Genomic DNA, 14,513 nt, shown 5'->3' with positions numbered 1-14,513 from the left:
TGAAAAGTTTTGCGTATGCAGTTTTATATCTCATGTAAGTTTGATATAATAAAGTGCAAGTTTGATATGGCTACAAAAAACCATTGATTTTTGGATTTTTTTTTTTTTTGTTAACGGCGTTGTTCATTTTCTTACATAAAAAAAAATCGAGCGTACTTTCGTACATACATGAAAGAAAATGAGTGACACCTTAAAAAAAAAAAATTGCCAAAAATCAACGGTATTTTAAAATTAAATAATGTGAAAATAAATAACCTGTTAATATATGACGGTCTTAAAATTATGCAACTGAGTGTAGTTACTGAAAATCGCAGTTTTCGCATGTTTGTAAATTGCCGTTATATGGAAAGTAGGCGTGGTTGTGATGTGATTTGGTTCATTTTCGATATCACCCATCCTTGGCGTAAGAGAAGCAGGTCTATCACATTTCACAACACTTTTGTATATAAGTATCTATGTACATATATTAGGATGGTCCTTAAATGTAGGAAGCGAAATTTTACAACAGATTTCCTTAGCCTGAACCCCTAAGTCCATGCTACTATAGTCGAAGATATCACATGAAGACGTCTTAAACGACTCCAATCGGGACCAAAATTTATATGGGATATCTGTGACCGTGGTGTAACCAATTCAGGGAGTGAGACTGAAAAAAATTATTCTTTTGATTTTTTAAGGACCACCCTAATGTATATGGCTATGTCCATCTGAGTTCTTACAGGCTGTTACAAATAACCGTTAAGCGATAGTTCCTTCAATAGTTGGTTTCAAACCGGTTTTCAAATCAGGAGACGAAAATAACCGTTAAAGTTTATATTTTTTAGATCATTGAAAAAATGGTATTTTTAATTCTTATTTTTTTCGATTAAAAATAATCGCTAAAAACTGGACTTTTACTTTTTGGTCAAATGTAATCGTTTTTTTGTGGTTCTTATTTTTTTTTCGATCAAAAATAATCGTTATTTTGGAAATATATCATTTTTAACCGTTGTATTAGATACTGCACTTTTATGATGTTTTCAAATCTTTTATGATTGGCAGGCCAGCTTAGAAGGTCGTAAAGGCAACTTTCTAAGTTGTGCCTCTTGCCATAGACTTTTGTTTCTCTCCACATGTGTTAGACCGAAAATCGGCTGAATCAAAATTAAATAATTTTTTTATTGCATCCATACGCTTGCACTAAAAATTCTTAAACTATTAGCTTAGTTCATTATTTACTTTTGCTTATGTGTGATTATGATAAGACATACTCGCACCCCTTCAACTGACCTATCACAGCACGTCTTGTACAATTCTTTATTGTGCTAGCAATTAAGTCAGCAATTTGTTATTTGATATGCAGTAAATAATTATCTACCATTTCAGACTCGCTTTGTTAAAGTTAACAATACTCATATTTCAGCTTTTATTTGCTGAAGTTAAATAAAGGTGCGACACATTTGTATGTATGTGCATACAATAATTATTTTATCGTCACAGGGAATACATATCGAGCCCTAACCGCCAAAAAGACGTAAGCGACATTTTTTCAAAATTCGGTTTCTGATGCAGAAATACATCTAGACGCTCTAACATTTCTGCATCAAAAATAAAATTTTGAAAAAAAATTTCGCTTACGTCTGTTTGGCGGCACGGGCTCGATATGTATGTATATAAATCTACATATGCAGACAATTTGTACATATTTATTTACATACATATATGCTACAGTCAAGAATTCAAGCCTTGTTTACTGATTTTTTAATCTTTCGTTTCTGTTTTCTTTTTCTTCATGGCTACATTTTCTGAAGCAGTCTGATAGGAGATATTAGAGGGTTTTTAATACATATTGGATTTTTTTATTTCTTTAAATATCGTTCATAAAATATGTACCGTAACTCAAAGAGGTGACCACCTGTTGATTTTTTTTATTTTAACAATTTTCTCAAGTCGAATTTTTTTGTTTTTTTTTTTTTATCTAAAAATACTGTCCAAGTTTTAACCAACACCATATAACTTAAAGTTTCAATCTTTATATAAAATTTAGGAAAATTTTACAAATTTTTATGCGGATTTTAAAGTCTTTAGTCTGAATTTTTAGAAGATTTTTGGCTATTCTAGACTATACAATTTTAGTCCAATGAAGTGCAAGTTTCCACCGGCTAAAAAATCGCGTTGATTTTTATACCCGAGCGCACTTGTGCACAAGGGTATATTAATTTTGTTCACATAACGGTTGTTTGTAACAGCCAAAACGAATCGAGATAGATATAGACAAATGTATACATAAATGATCAGAATGAAAAGAGAAATCGATTAAGCGGTGACTGTCTGTCCGTCCGTCCGTCCGTCCGTCCGTCCGTCTGTCCGTCTGTGCACACGATAACTCGAGTAAAAATTGAGATATCGTAACGAAACTTGGTACGTGGACTTCTTTTGGGCATAGGACGGATGGTATTGAAAATGGGCGAAATCGGACTTTAGCCACGCCCACTTCCCATATAACGGTAATTTCCAGAAATACGAAAACTGCGATATTTTAGTAACTACTGAAGATAATTCACTCAAAATTGATATTTAGAATAACTTTTAGACGAAAAATAAGAATATTATAAATTTTTGGAAAATGGGCGTAGCCACGCCCACTTATGGTTACATGTGTATATCTTGGTATCCGCTGCACCAATTTCTTCCACACTTGGCACAGTTCTTGGCCTTCGCACAATATACCAAATGGCCGAAAATTTTTAAAATCGCTCAATAACCACGCCTACTTCCCATATAACGGTAATTTTCAGAAATACGAAAACTGCGATATTTTAGTAACTACTTTAGATTATTCACTCAAAATTGATATTTATAATAAGTTTTAGACAAGAAATAAGAATATTATAAATTTTTGGAAAATGGGCGTAGCTACGCCCACTTATGGTTACATGTGCATATCTTGGTAACCGCTGCACCAATTTCTTCCAAACTTGGCGCAATTGTTGGCCTTGGTACAGCATAAAAAATCGCCGAAACTTTTTAAAATCGGACAATAACCACGCCCACATCCCATATAACGGTAATTTAGAGAAATACAAAATCTTCGATAAATCAGTAAATATTGAAGCTAATTTATTCAAAATTGATGCTTGCAACAATTTTTTACCAAGAAATACGTTTATGGTAAGATTTTTCAAAATGGGCGTGGCACCGCCCACTTATGATCATATATATATATATCGGTAACCGTTCTACCAATTTGTACCAAACTCGGTATTTTTATTGTGCTTGCCACATATAAGCAAAACGTTGAAAATTATTGAAATCGGACTAAAATAAAGGCCGCTTCTCATATAACGGTAAATTTCAGAAATGCTTTAAACTTCAATATTTCGAAATTGAAGGACGCTAATTTACTCAAAATTGATACACCCCGGCTTACCATCTAGCGGAAGGTTTCGGAAAGGCGAAAAACATATATTTAATACTTGCGCCGGGTATTTAATGTTCGGCTCCGCCCGAACTTAGACTTTCTTACTTGTTAGTATTTTTTTTTTTGCTGACGGATTTTTACACTTTTTTCCATATAAGCCATGAAGTAAAATGCGGAAGACCGTTCGCAAGAGAATCTCAAAAAATCAACGCCAGTTTTCATAAATTTTACTTGTTATACATAAAGAACTGCAACAGCAGTCACCAAAAACAAAATTCAAAATCAACGCGATTTTTTAAACGGCAGTTTTTGCCAAAGTTGGGACAATATTTTTATTGAAAAATTATAAACAAAAAATCTAGCTTGAAAAGCATTGTAAATGTTTAAAGAAAGCTACACGGGAACACTTGCTTGAGTCACTGTATGTACGTACATTGAAAAGGTTTTATTGTAATTATCTCAGTTTTTTTTTGTAATTGCTCCAAATACTACATAAGTGCACTGATAAGATATTAAAATGGTTTAAAATTTTAAATAAGTAAGTATATTTACAATAGAAGGCTCACCCTTTCAGGGTTGCAGACATTTTGTCGCCTTCTATAAGCTACATATGAGGAGCAGATAAAGTTTAAAGGTGTGACGAAATTGTCAGATGATTTTTTTTTTTCAAAAGAAAGAAAAAGCACACATATGAGACCAAATATTATATACCGCAATGTCTATATTTATTTTTACTGATGAACAGACGTGGTGATCTCCGAAATGGCAGCTATAACTTCTACCGCTTAGACTTTATTGCTTTTTCCATTTTTCCCTAAAACGAAAATCGTGGCATAAAGCTCAATAACACTGTTGAAAGATAGGACATTGATCACTTAAACAGAGCTCACATCAGATAGTTTTTTTTTTTTTTGTGGATCTTTGTATCATTTAGAAAACCTGCACACCGCTCTTATTAGTCTCAAGCTTGCCCATTCCTGGCCTATTGAAATAAAACTCATTATTTTTGGATGTTGCTTGCGCCAGAAATTTATAGAAAAATATGTAGCTAAAACTTAGGTTTTTGCTAATCAATAGATTTGTAAGAAATCCCACGCTTATATGGGCTTAGGCAAGGGCGATGCAGATCTTTGACAACAATTATGTATGTATTTGTGATATATTGATGCCAGACAATTATTATTATTTATTATTTATCCAATGCATTAGGATAATAAAATTAACCTAAACAAAATAAGATTAAGCTCTAGCAACGAGACCATCAGCTTCATGTGTATGTATAAAAGTGAAAAAAAAACTTAGGTACTAGGTATGTATACGATACCACACTTCAAAGTATAGATTCAATTTACATATGAATTTTACAAATGTTTTTATGTTTGAACTATTTACAATTTTTAATGTTTCTATTAGCCGGAAACGAGTATAAATAACTATTTGCTCGCTTGATACTTCAACTGGGAAAATTGGGGGCGATCGACTGGGATTAATTGTTTTGTAGTTATGGGGATAACTTGCCCAGAAAGAGTTAACCAAAGTTAGATAATGATCGTGGACTGCTCTTTTAACGTCTTTTTTACTTAAGGTATCAATCATCTTTAGATGTGATCTTGTAGCAAACTTGGCTGAACAGTGGGCGTTTGTATTTCCACTAATTCCAATATGGCTGGGTACCCAGAGTAGCTGGATTCTTTCGGTGTTTTCTATAAGTATGTCCCTTATTAGAGCTATAGTTTTGTCAGTATGGTTGATGTTCAAGACAGCATGCAATAAGGCCAATGAGTCGATACAGATCATGTATTTCTGTCTGTTAACTTTAGCTATTTGGCAAGCATTCAAGATTGCGGTTGCTTCACCGATGAACACAGAGGCGTGCCGGGGAAGTTGGGCCAACGCGATTACCGAATTTTTGTCTACGACGCTGCAACCAATAACATCATTACCCTTGGAAGCATCGGTGTAAAAAGTTATACAGTTTTCGTGTGCACCACAAATGTTTTGAAATTCTTGTTTATAGACGATAGCAGAAGTATTGCCAGACAATTGGTACCACAGGTCAGGGCAAACTTAGTCCTGAAGCGATACTCAGTTGAACAACGCGTAAAAGTTATTTAAACGTTGATGCGGATTTTTCTTTCTAAAAAAAACTTCATGGGCGCATTTTTTTTTTTGTCGGAACCAAGCAAAACACAACGCCTGCAGATGAATGGATACGTCAACAAGCCAAACTGCACCCACTGCAAGAAACAACTATGGACCTACAACGAGTCAGTATTTGTCATAATTTTTGGGCTGGCGGAGTCATCGGACCGTACTTCGAAAATGATGCCCGTAACGCTGTTACGGTGAACTGACGTTATGGTTATCTAACAACAAACTTCAGAAGGGCGTGTGTGGAATATTCCATACCTTCGCAGGAAGAGACACGTAACCACGATCGAGAGCGTAGCTTCAAAGATATTATTCTACTGAACCAAATACTATCCGAAAAGAAGCAGGGGAAATGCAACAGTTTCCACCTCCGCTATCGCGCACAGACTGTTGGAGAAGCGTTGAGGCGCTTCGTCTGTAGACCTAGACATCGACACAGAAAGTGGTCAATTGACTCTTCCTTATCCTCATTACGGCAGTTCGCCACCATGGAAGCTTTTTATTATTTTGCTTTTTTTAAATTTAAAGTTTATTTACATATAAAAAATATAGAATTATTTGAAAGTACTTACAACGCAAGCCTTAATAGACTTCCAAAAGTTCCTCGCAAAGTCTTCAATCTTGCCGCTTTTTCTTGAAATCCTTGCACGTTTACAGTTATCCGCTTGACACCAGCAAACGAATTTGTTGTATGCAATTATTGGGTGCAATTATAGTACTATTTTATTTTTTATTTTTTTTCACACAAAACACTCAAACTAAATAACGCATAAAGCGTTTGATTATTCCTATATTAATTTTGGTATTTTTTTTTGTCGTTTGGTTTTTCGTCTCGCCCTTAAAAAGTCCTGCACACAGTTTTCATGCACGCTTCAACTCTTCTTCACTATCCCATGCGCATACGAACACGCCTTTGTTGCTGATATTGGCAAAATACTCACGTAGCTGAACAATAAATCGATTGCCGGCCAAAGTATTTAGCACTTAGTGAAACAAAAATCGACGCTTAACAGTCACATTGCTAAATGTGTACGCGCACGACAAAACTCGAGTTAACCGTTACACTACGAAAAATTGTCTAGACATAGATTGCGGGAGTATCCTTTAGCTTACGATATGTGTAGTAAGAGATAAGTGTATTTTATCGACTTATCGATAGCGGTAGAAAAGAAAGTCTACTTCAAAATTTTTCGGTTAACTTAGTAGCTCTTTCGTAAAGCGTTTTAATGCCTCAAACTTTCTTAAGTAGCGCTTGTTTTCTTCTTTTTTGAGTACGGTATTTATCGGCTTTCACTTGTGCACTATCGTTATCACATACTCTTCACATCTGCAAATCTGTAAGCAATCTGAGCCATAACGCGAAAGAATTGAACTCAGTGGCACTATCTTTACTATCTGCTTAAAGCCCTCGGCGTCTTTTTCTTTCACTCCCGTTTTTTGTTCACTTTCTTGCACTCTTCATCAGCACACTGTTTACTTGAGCTTAATTTTTTTCTTCACTTTGTATTGGCGATTCTGTTGATCTATGGCAAAATCATATCGCGATCTCTGCACATTTTCGCTGCTCAAATTGTTGTCGTTCGTACCGAATAAACGGAAAACTTTTAGCGAATACGTTGTGGCAAAAGTTACAGAGCCAGTTGAGAAGAAGTCACCACAGCCCTGTGTGTAACCTCTAAAAGAATCTAGCCACCAAATAAGAGTGCGACTACAGCTGCTGCTGCTGCTGATGCTGGCGATTGAAAGTAGGATCGCCAGAAAATTACTGCGTTAACACGGAAGTAGTGCGAGCCAGATTGTCTTTATGATAATCGCTCAATTAAACAATCGATAGCTAATCACTTAGCATTCAAATCCTTACACTTATTATTTTAGGCGTTTTCCGCTATTAATCTACTTTCCGCTACCAAATTCTTTGCGGTTGTTGCCGGCTAAATGCTTTAAACCAAAATGTCTAGCTTGCGGCTAACGATGTGGCGTTTTATTGATTGAACGGCTGACAGACTTACACTGAGGGGCGGTGACACAATCGAAAAGGCTGTCGGCTTGCTAAACGGCTGCTAGTCGGATTATCCGGTAATACAATTCGACAAATGCAATACAAAACCGCTGCTGGCGATCACAAACGCAGCTGGCGAATTTCCACAGAAATATTGCAAACTTAACGCCGCCCGCAATGTTTTGTTTCTTTAACTGCACTACTAAATATGTAGTAAGCTTTTAGGCTTTCAGGCGTTGCGCCTACTAATTGGCTTGCTGCTGTAAGTATTATTTTTTCTTCCTCTCTCTCTATCTCTAGTTCGTTAGCTCTGCGCGAACGCACGCGCGCCTTTTATGGCACTCTCCTCTCACACAATCTCCTTGTTGGCCTTCCTGCTTTGACTTGCTTCCCCACGCCCTTGCTTGCGTGGTCTCTCTCTCTCTCGTCTCCTCTCTGAACGGGCGCTTGACACGCACACGCACTTTTGGCACCTGGCGTACTAGTCTACGTAGTTTATGTCGCTGTGTGTGTGTGTAAGTGGGGATGTTATAGTGTTTGTATTTGTATATATGTTGCTCGTAATGTATTTGTTGTTGGTGTTCTTTTCGTGTTGCACTCGTTTCGCGCTCGCTGACGCGACTCGGCTGGACTCGTCTCTGCTTAGCTGGCTTGGCGGCGGTACACAATCTACGGCTGTTTGAGGAAATGTGTCGACACCAGCCGATATCTTAGCATGGGGGGGTTTGTTGTGTGCGGTGTGGGTGTGTGTGTGTGTGGGTGACTCCTCTTTGGTGGCGTGTATTTACGCTACTTTACAACAGTTATTTTTACACATAGTAAATGTTTAAATTTTGGCTTTTACACACACAACTCGACGCCTGTAGAGAATCGTTAATTGACGATAAGAAGAGGTTGCCTCAGTTGACGAAAGTTTTTAGGTGCCCGCTTGTGGCACTTTTGAAATTATTTTTTGCGACTTTTCTATTTTATTCGATTTTCGCGTCGATAAGATTTTTATTTGAGAATTTTTAAGTAGTTTTTTTTGATGAGTTTTTAAGCGCAGATACTTCTACTTGCGGTGTACTCGGAAAATAAGGAATTCTGTAAAATATAAGAAAAAAAACATATTTAAAAAGTTATTAGAGAAATCATAAAAAAATATAAATAAACCCGATCTAGTGAGAATTGGAAAGGTTAAAATATATTATAAGTGCATAGCCTTAATCCTCTGCGACTACTGTGCCCCACTGAATGCATGCACTCAGCAGATTTTCTTTGTTAATTAATATATACTGCGAATATGAATAATTTTTTCAGTTAAAACACATAGTCTATCAGCCAAAAAGCAGTAAAATTTTATTCTACTCCTTGTAGTTTTGGTAGCAACGGTCAAATATTGACACCCAGTTTCCGAAAACTGCGCACCAATATTTGACGGATTAATATTGTTACGAATTTCTCAGAAACCGAGTGGTCACCTAAAATAATTTTGGTAGTTCTAAAAAGCACGTAAATAGCACAAAATTCCTGCATAATATTAACCAGTGTTCGACGAAACTCAGCTAGCCCCACTTCATGTCAGCTGACCTAAACCAAATTTTTGCGAAATTTTTCGGCCACCGAGTGAGCACCTAAATTTATTTTTGTGGCCCTAAATAATTTTTTTGTCAGTATTTGAAAACGTGGGTCAGCTAGCGTAACGGACGTGCACATTCCCCTCTGATTCGCTACTACTACATCCACTTTTATGGCCAAATCGGCTGTGCAAAATATGCAGAATTACATTTGCTTAAGCTGTAGCAGCACAGTCATATTTTCAGTTGTATTCTTATAATTCTTGCAAAGTAGAAGCCGATACCAGCCAAGTGTTTGTAAAGCGTATCGAAGTACAAAAAATACTCAGTACATACTTGCTGTAGAGGTACTCGATTGCATACTTTTCGAGTACTGGTATCAGAACATCAGTAGACATGATTGTCGTATTTCCAAGAGTGATCCTAAATGGTTCTCCCACCTCTTCTTTACGTGGTAAGCTTATTTATTGACTATTATCTTTTATAGCCAGATGGTCAACTTTTCAGTTTCCTTCAATACCGAGTAGTAAGACTAATTAGAAAATGTTGCGAAGCAACCGAAAAAGAGGCTAACATTTTGTAAGCCGTTTTGATCCAAGCTTTCGACCTAAATGGTGCTTGCCTTTTGGAGCAAATAGATATTGTGCTCCCTTATCGACGTCACATACCTGAACAGCACATCCGACTGCTTTTTAATGGAAGTCGCTTCTGCCTGAAAATCAGTAGAGATGTCTAGGAGGCTAAATTTAAGTTTACATCGTTTTCAATTCTCGATTTCAAGGCTCGCTAAGCGACGCCAAATAAGAGATGTCTGAATAATTCGTTGGACAATTAATCATAATAATAATAGATTGGCGCTAACACATATGTTAATGTTTGGCCGAGCTTCTCCTCCGATTTGTGGCGTGCGCCGTTATGTTGTCACACAAAGCGGAGGGGCCTACAGTTTTACGCCGACTCAGAACGGCGATTGTATTTTTATGAGCAGCTGTTTTTCATGGCAGAAATACACTCGGAGATTTGTCATTGCCTGCCGAGGGACGACCGCTGTTAAGAAAACATCTTTTTTCTATATTTTTTGCGATGTGGCTTTGAACCCAGGCGTTGCGGAGTGGAAGCGCGCACTGCTTACCACTACACCACAGCGGCCGACAATTAGCCTTTATAAAAAAAATGTATTTGCGATTTGGCTCTGGAATTGATATATTTAAGGAGAATAAGAATTTGAGTCATTCCAAAAGCAAACAATTTCGGGCGATAAAAAGTGGATCGCGTACGTCCATAATGCGAGTAAATACTAAGATCGTTATCGAAGGCCGCAGAAGATTAAAAAACAGGGGCAAAGTCCGAATTGCCGTCAAGCAACCTCCTGCTGAGTGATTGAAAGGATTAGTAAAAAATTCATAGTTTAGAAAAAAGCTGCTCGAAGCTGGCGAAATCATGTATCAAAGAATTTATTACGCTCCACCCAATACCATTTATTTCAGTATCTGTAGTACTCTCTTAATGTCGCAAAGCAGGCATCAAAAGTCACTTTTGGAAATTATTTAATTCAAATGTTTCGCCCAGAAGTTGTACAGTGATGAAATTTTGGTTTTACTACGAATGTGGCAAAAGGTCGTCATAGTATTTTTCTTCTTTTTATATACAAAAATGCCGTGTGGGTCTGTTGGTACATTTGTAGTTTATAAACTCGAAAAGTACATAGCCGATTGCGCTCGAACTAATAACAAATATTTGTATGAGCGTCTATCGTGCTTAGGCAAAAAAAAAACCGCCAAGTTTAACTGTTAAAAATACACTCCGTGTCATAATTATAAGCGCATCACATATTGAAATGTTTTAACAATTTAGTTTTTTTATTTAATTTAAGTTTTTTTTTTAATAAATTATGGTTTATTTTTTTGCAAAAGCCTTATAAATCCAAGTCTCAAACTTTGTGCAATATCTGCTTATTTTAAAAATTCAAAAACTTTCGTAAAAATTTTGAGTTTTCAATTCTTAGGCGGGTTTTTTTAGAATAGGCGGGTTTTTTTAGAATAGAGTTTTAAATTTCTGAATTTTAGTATAATAAAGTGCAAGTTTGCAGTAGCTGGGTGTTACCGTTGCTTTTTGCCATTTTTTTTTATAATTTTTTAATCATTTTTTATAATTTTTTAATCATTCTTTTTTTATTAACTATACAATGTTTGATTTTTGTTTTTTTTAATTCTTAATAGTTGTTAAACTTTATGGAGTACACTGTAAAAACTTAAGTTTCAGCGCGCAGGCATGCCCTGCCAGCGCTACTTTATGCACGAAGGCATGAAATTTTTTTTCGAGATTTCCGAATACCATGATGAAATAAAAAAATATGTATCTTTTTTGTTCGGTAAAGAAAGTAAAAAAAATACTTCTCACCAAAAAAAAACATAAGAGGTGTAAATTTTGTATGGAATGACACATACATATAATAAAAGGCCTAGATAATGCACTCGTTCTTCAAAAGCGTATTAATCGATAACTTGTCTTTTATGATATTATGCGCCAAAAATTCTTTTAAATGGAGACTGACATTTTTAGAAATCCCATTTGGCGGATCGAATATGGAGGACATTTTTTTTTAACCGCATATGACCGTGAACTTTTAAAATTCAAAATGGCGGAATTTTTAAAATTGATTGGATTCTCTTTAAATTTTCTTTTTTTTAATAAATGTTTAAATTCTTCCGCCATATAATATTTTAAAAAATATCATCATAATTTAAAAGTAAATAGTTTTACCGAATTCTCAAAAATATAACCGATTTCTTTTACCTGAACAATTTTGGAGCGTGGGCTTCAGTTGGCGAAGAATGCCTCATGTTGCTTTACCATCAAGCAAAAGCGGAAAGATAATTTTGTTGGAAAAATGAAGAATGTGTGTGACATCATTATTTATTCTTTTCAATAAATACACCCATAGCCAAAATAATAGAAACGCTTTGTTTTGATCAGTTTTGCCTATGTTTCTTTTGTTTATTTAATATTTATTATTTTTTATAAAAGTGCACCTCATTATCTAACAAAGCGATATAAATGCATATACCAAACTTAAAAATTCTGCAAAGTTGCAATTATACCTGAAGAGCAAAACTGGAACAATAGAACGGAAAGTTAAGTTTGTGGTAATGTACTTCTTCAGTTTATTTACTTTATGGTAATTCAAACTTGCATTTCGCCTTACCGATGTTTAACTAAACGTTTGACCATAAAAATTTTAAGATTCGCATATGGAAGTTCAGAAAAAAAATGACCAAACAAAAATGAACTGGATTGTTCCAGTTTTGCACCCTCTTAGTATTTGCTGAATTTTATAATTCAAAGAGGAGTTCTGGCTCATTTCCTGCAATTTTGTAATCAAGGCGCGTGGGATTTTCGCTGTGAGTGCTTAAGTGCACAACCCAAGCAAAAAGAATTTAAAGTTTTTGCAAAATGGTCAGAAGGCTACGCTATAAAGAAAGAAATCATATCGGCCAAATGTCCGTTTTATGGTTATCTAAACAAGCGATAAAAGGGCGGACCTCAGTCTGCAGGATCAAGAGACCACAAAAAATTGCAATTTGCTAGGCTATGCATATTGGAGGGTCTCTGAATACCAAAAAAAAAAACTTTGATTCAAAATCAAAAATTACTGTTTTTTCACCACAAAGCAAGTGACTGTTATTGCAGCACAGAGATAAAGAGGAGAAAGCCTGCTTTGACATCCAGAACATTTTTTTGTCAGAAACGCATTTCTACTAAGAAAAAACATTGGATTGCTATTATTTTGAAGCGGGAATTTAAAAGTTCTTCATAAACGACCACATTATTCCACCAAAATTTACTATTAATTAGGGCACGGCCCTAAATTTTTTAACTCTGAGGATAACATTAAAAGTTTTAAGTCGGAATATTGGTTCAAGTGCTGTGCACCTGCATCAGGGATACACCGAACGTTCCAAAATATTTAAACTATTAGGTTTGTATGTGTACATTCAATGATGTAGGGCCGTGTTACGCCTTAGGGAGTAAGAGCTGTGGTAAAATCGACGGTAAAAAGAAAAGTGACAGGAAATGAGCATTTTCAAAGAATTTGGCAATTTCTGAGGATATTTTTCGCAGGCTTTTATCAATTTTAACAGGACAATGATCAGAAATATCCTCCGAAACAGGGGGCCAAATAGGTATAAATCCCAATTTTTTATAATCATGGAGTGACCTGCGTAAAGCCCAGACTTGATTCAACAGAAAACTTATGGAATTGTTTGAAAATGCCACTGTTTAATTGCGAAAATTCGCCCAATCGCGTGCAAGACCTTGGGCATGGCGTTGAGGAAAACCGGTGCGCGTTCTCAACAGATTTCGTCTAAAAACTGTGCGAAAGTATCCCAAGATGACCATATTTCTTAAAAGTCAAGCCAATGGTAAAATTTTCTGTCGGGTGCAAAACTGGAACAATCTAGTTGCTACGTTTTTTTGCAATTTTCTTCTTTATCTGCTTGTATTAATCATTGTGTTTAAGGCCTTCTGATGAAATAAACATTGGAAATGTGAATTCCGAAGCTAGATTACAAAAAAGTCTTCATATATTGCGAATATATTGCAAGAAAATTCACATTATGTATTACTGTTCCGGTTTTGCTCCTCAGTGTATTTTCCACTTTATAAATTTCTCAATATAAGTACAACAAAGTGTATATATTAAAACTTACTTTTTATTATACGAAAATTATATTTGAAAAATCAGATTAAAAGGTTGAAAATATAAAGTAGCTTTGCAAAATTTTTATAATTTTTGTACAAAGTTCGATAACGGGCTGCACTTTTATAAAAAAAAAAAAAAATTTATATTAAATATTAAATAAACCAAAGAAATAGAGCCAAAACTGGTCAAAATAAGGCGTTTTTATTATTTCGGTCGTGGGTGTACTTGGCCCTCCAAGTGAGACGCTTATTATTCCTTGAAAAAAAGGGCAAGCAAGAAATATCGTTTCTGATATTTAGATATTTTTTCGGCTAAGCTATTACAATAATAAACGCTTTTGAAAAACTAAAAGCTTGTAAAAAAAAAATGGACATACTCGTTTCACCTAAGTCGCAATCTTTTGCTGCTCCATAAATTTCAAACTAATGGCATATAAAAATGTTGATTTTATGGCATACATTTAACAACCTTTTTTTATTACATATACTGTCGCCTTTGAAATAATTAGTCACCTTTTCGAGTATAGCTCAGCAAAATTTTGGCAAATAAATTACATACCACATGCATGCACATACAAATGTACATCAATAAAAAATAAACATCTATATACTGGGTCGGAGCTGCTTCGGCGTTGAAAAAATGTAAAAAATTTAATGTTCCCTGTCCCTACCATCACTCGGTTTTAGTGCATTTTACGGATTC

General features: G+C 35.3%; 1 protein-coding gene across 4 annotated transcripts in view; it reads right to left on the bottom strand.

Moving 5' to 3' along the window:
* LOC118742662 (protein FAM13A) overlaps nt 1-14,513 on the bottom strand; it is a 120,901-nt gene that overhangs the window by 78,853 nt on the left and 27,535 nt on the right. For all 4 annotated transcript variants that reach the window (XM_036474901.1, XM_036474902.1, XM_036474904.1 and 1 more), the window contains one exon: nt 6,124-8,633. The gene's annotated coding sequence lies outside the window, so the exon portion shown is untranslated. The remainder of the gene's footprint in view (nt 1-6,123; nt 8,634-14,513) is intronic.

The sequence above is a fragment of the Rhagoletis pomonella genome, unplaced genomic scaffold (assembly GCF_013731165.1).
Source record: "Rhagoletis pomonella isolate Grant_MI unplaced genomic scaffold, Rhpom_1.0 Rhpom_scaffold_00007, whole genome shotgun sequence".
Classification (NCBI taxonomy): Eukaryota; Metazoa; Arthropoda; class Insecta; order Diptera; family Tephritidae; genus Rhagoletis; species Rhagoletis pomonella.
Note: the sequence above shows the minus strand (reverse complement) of the source record. Positions and strands in the feature narration are given on the sequence as shown.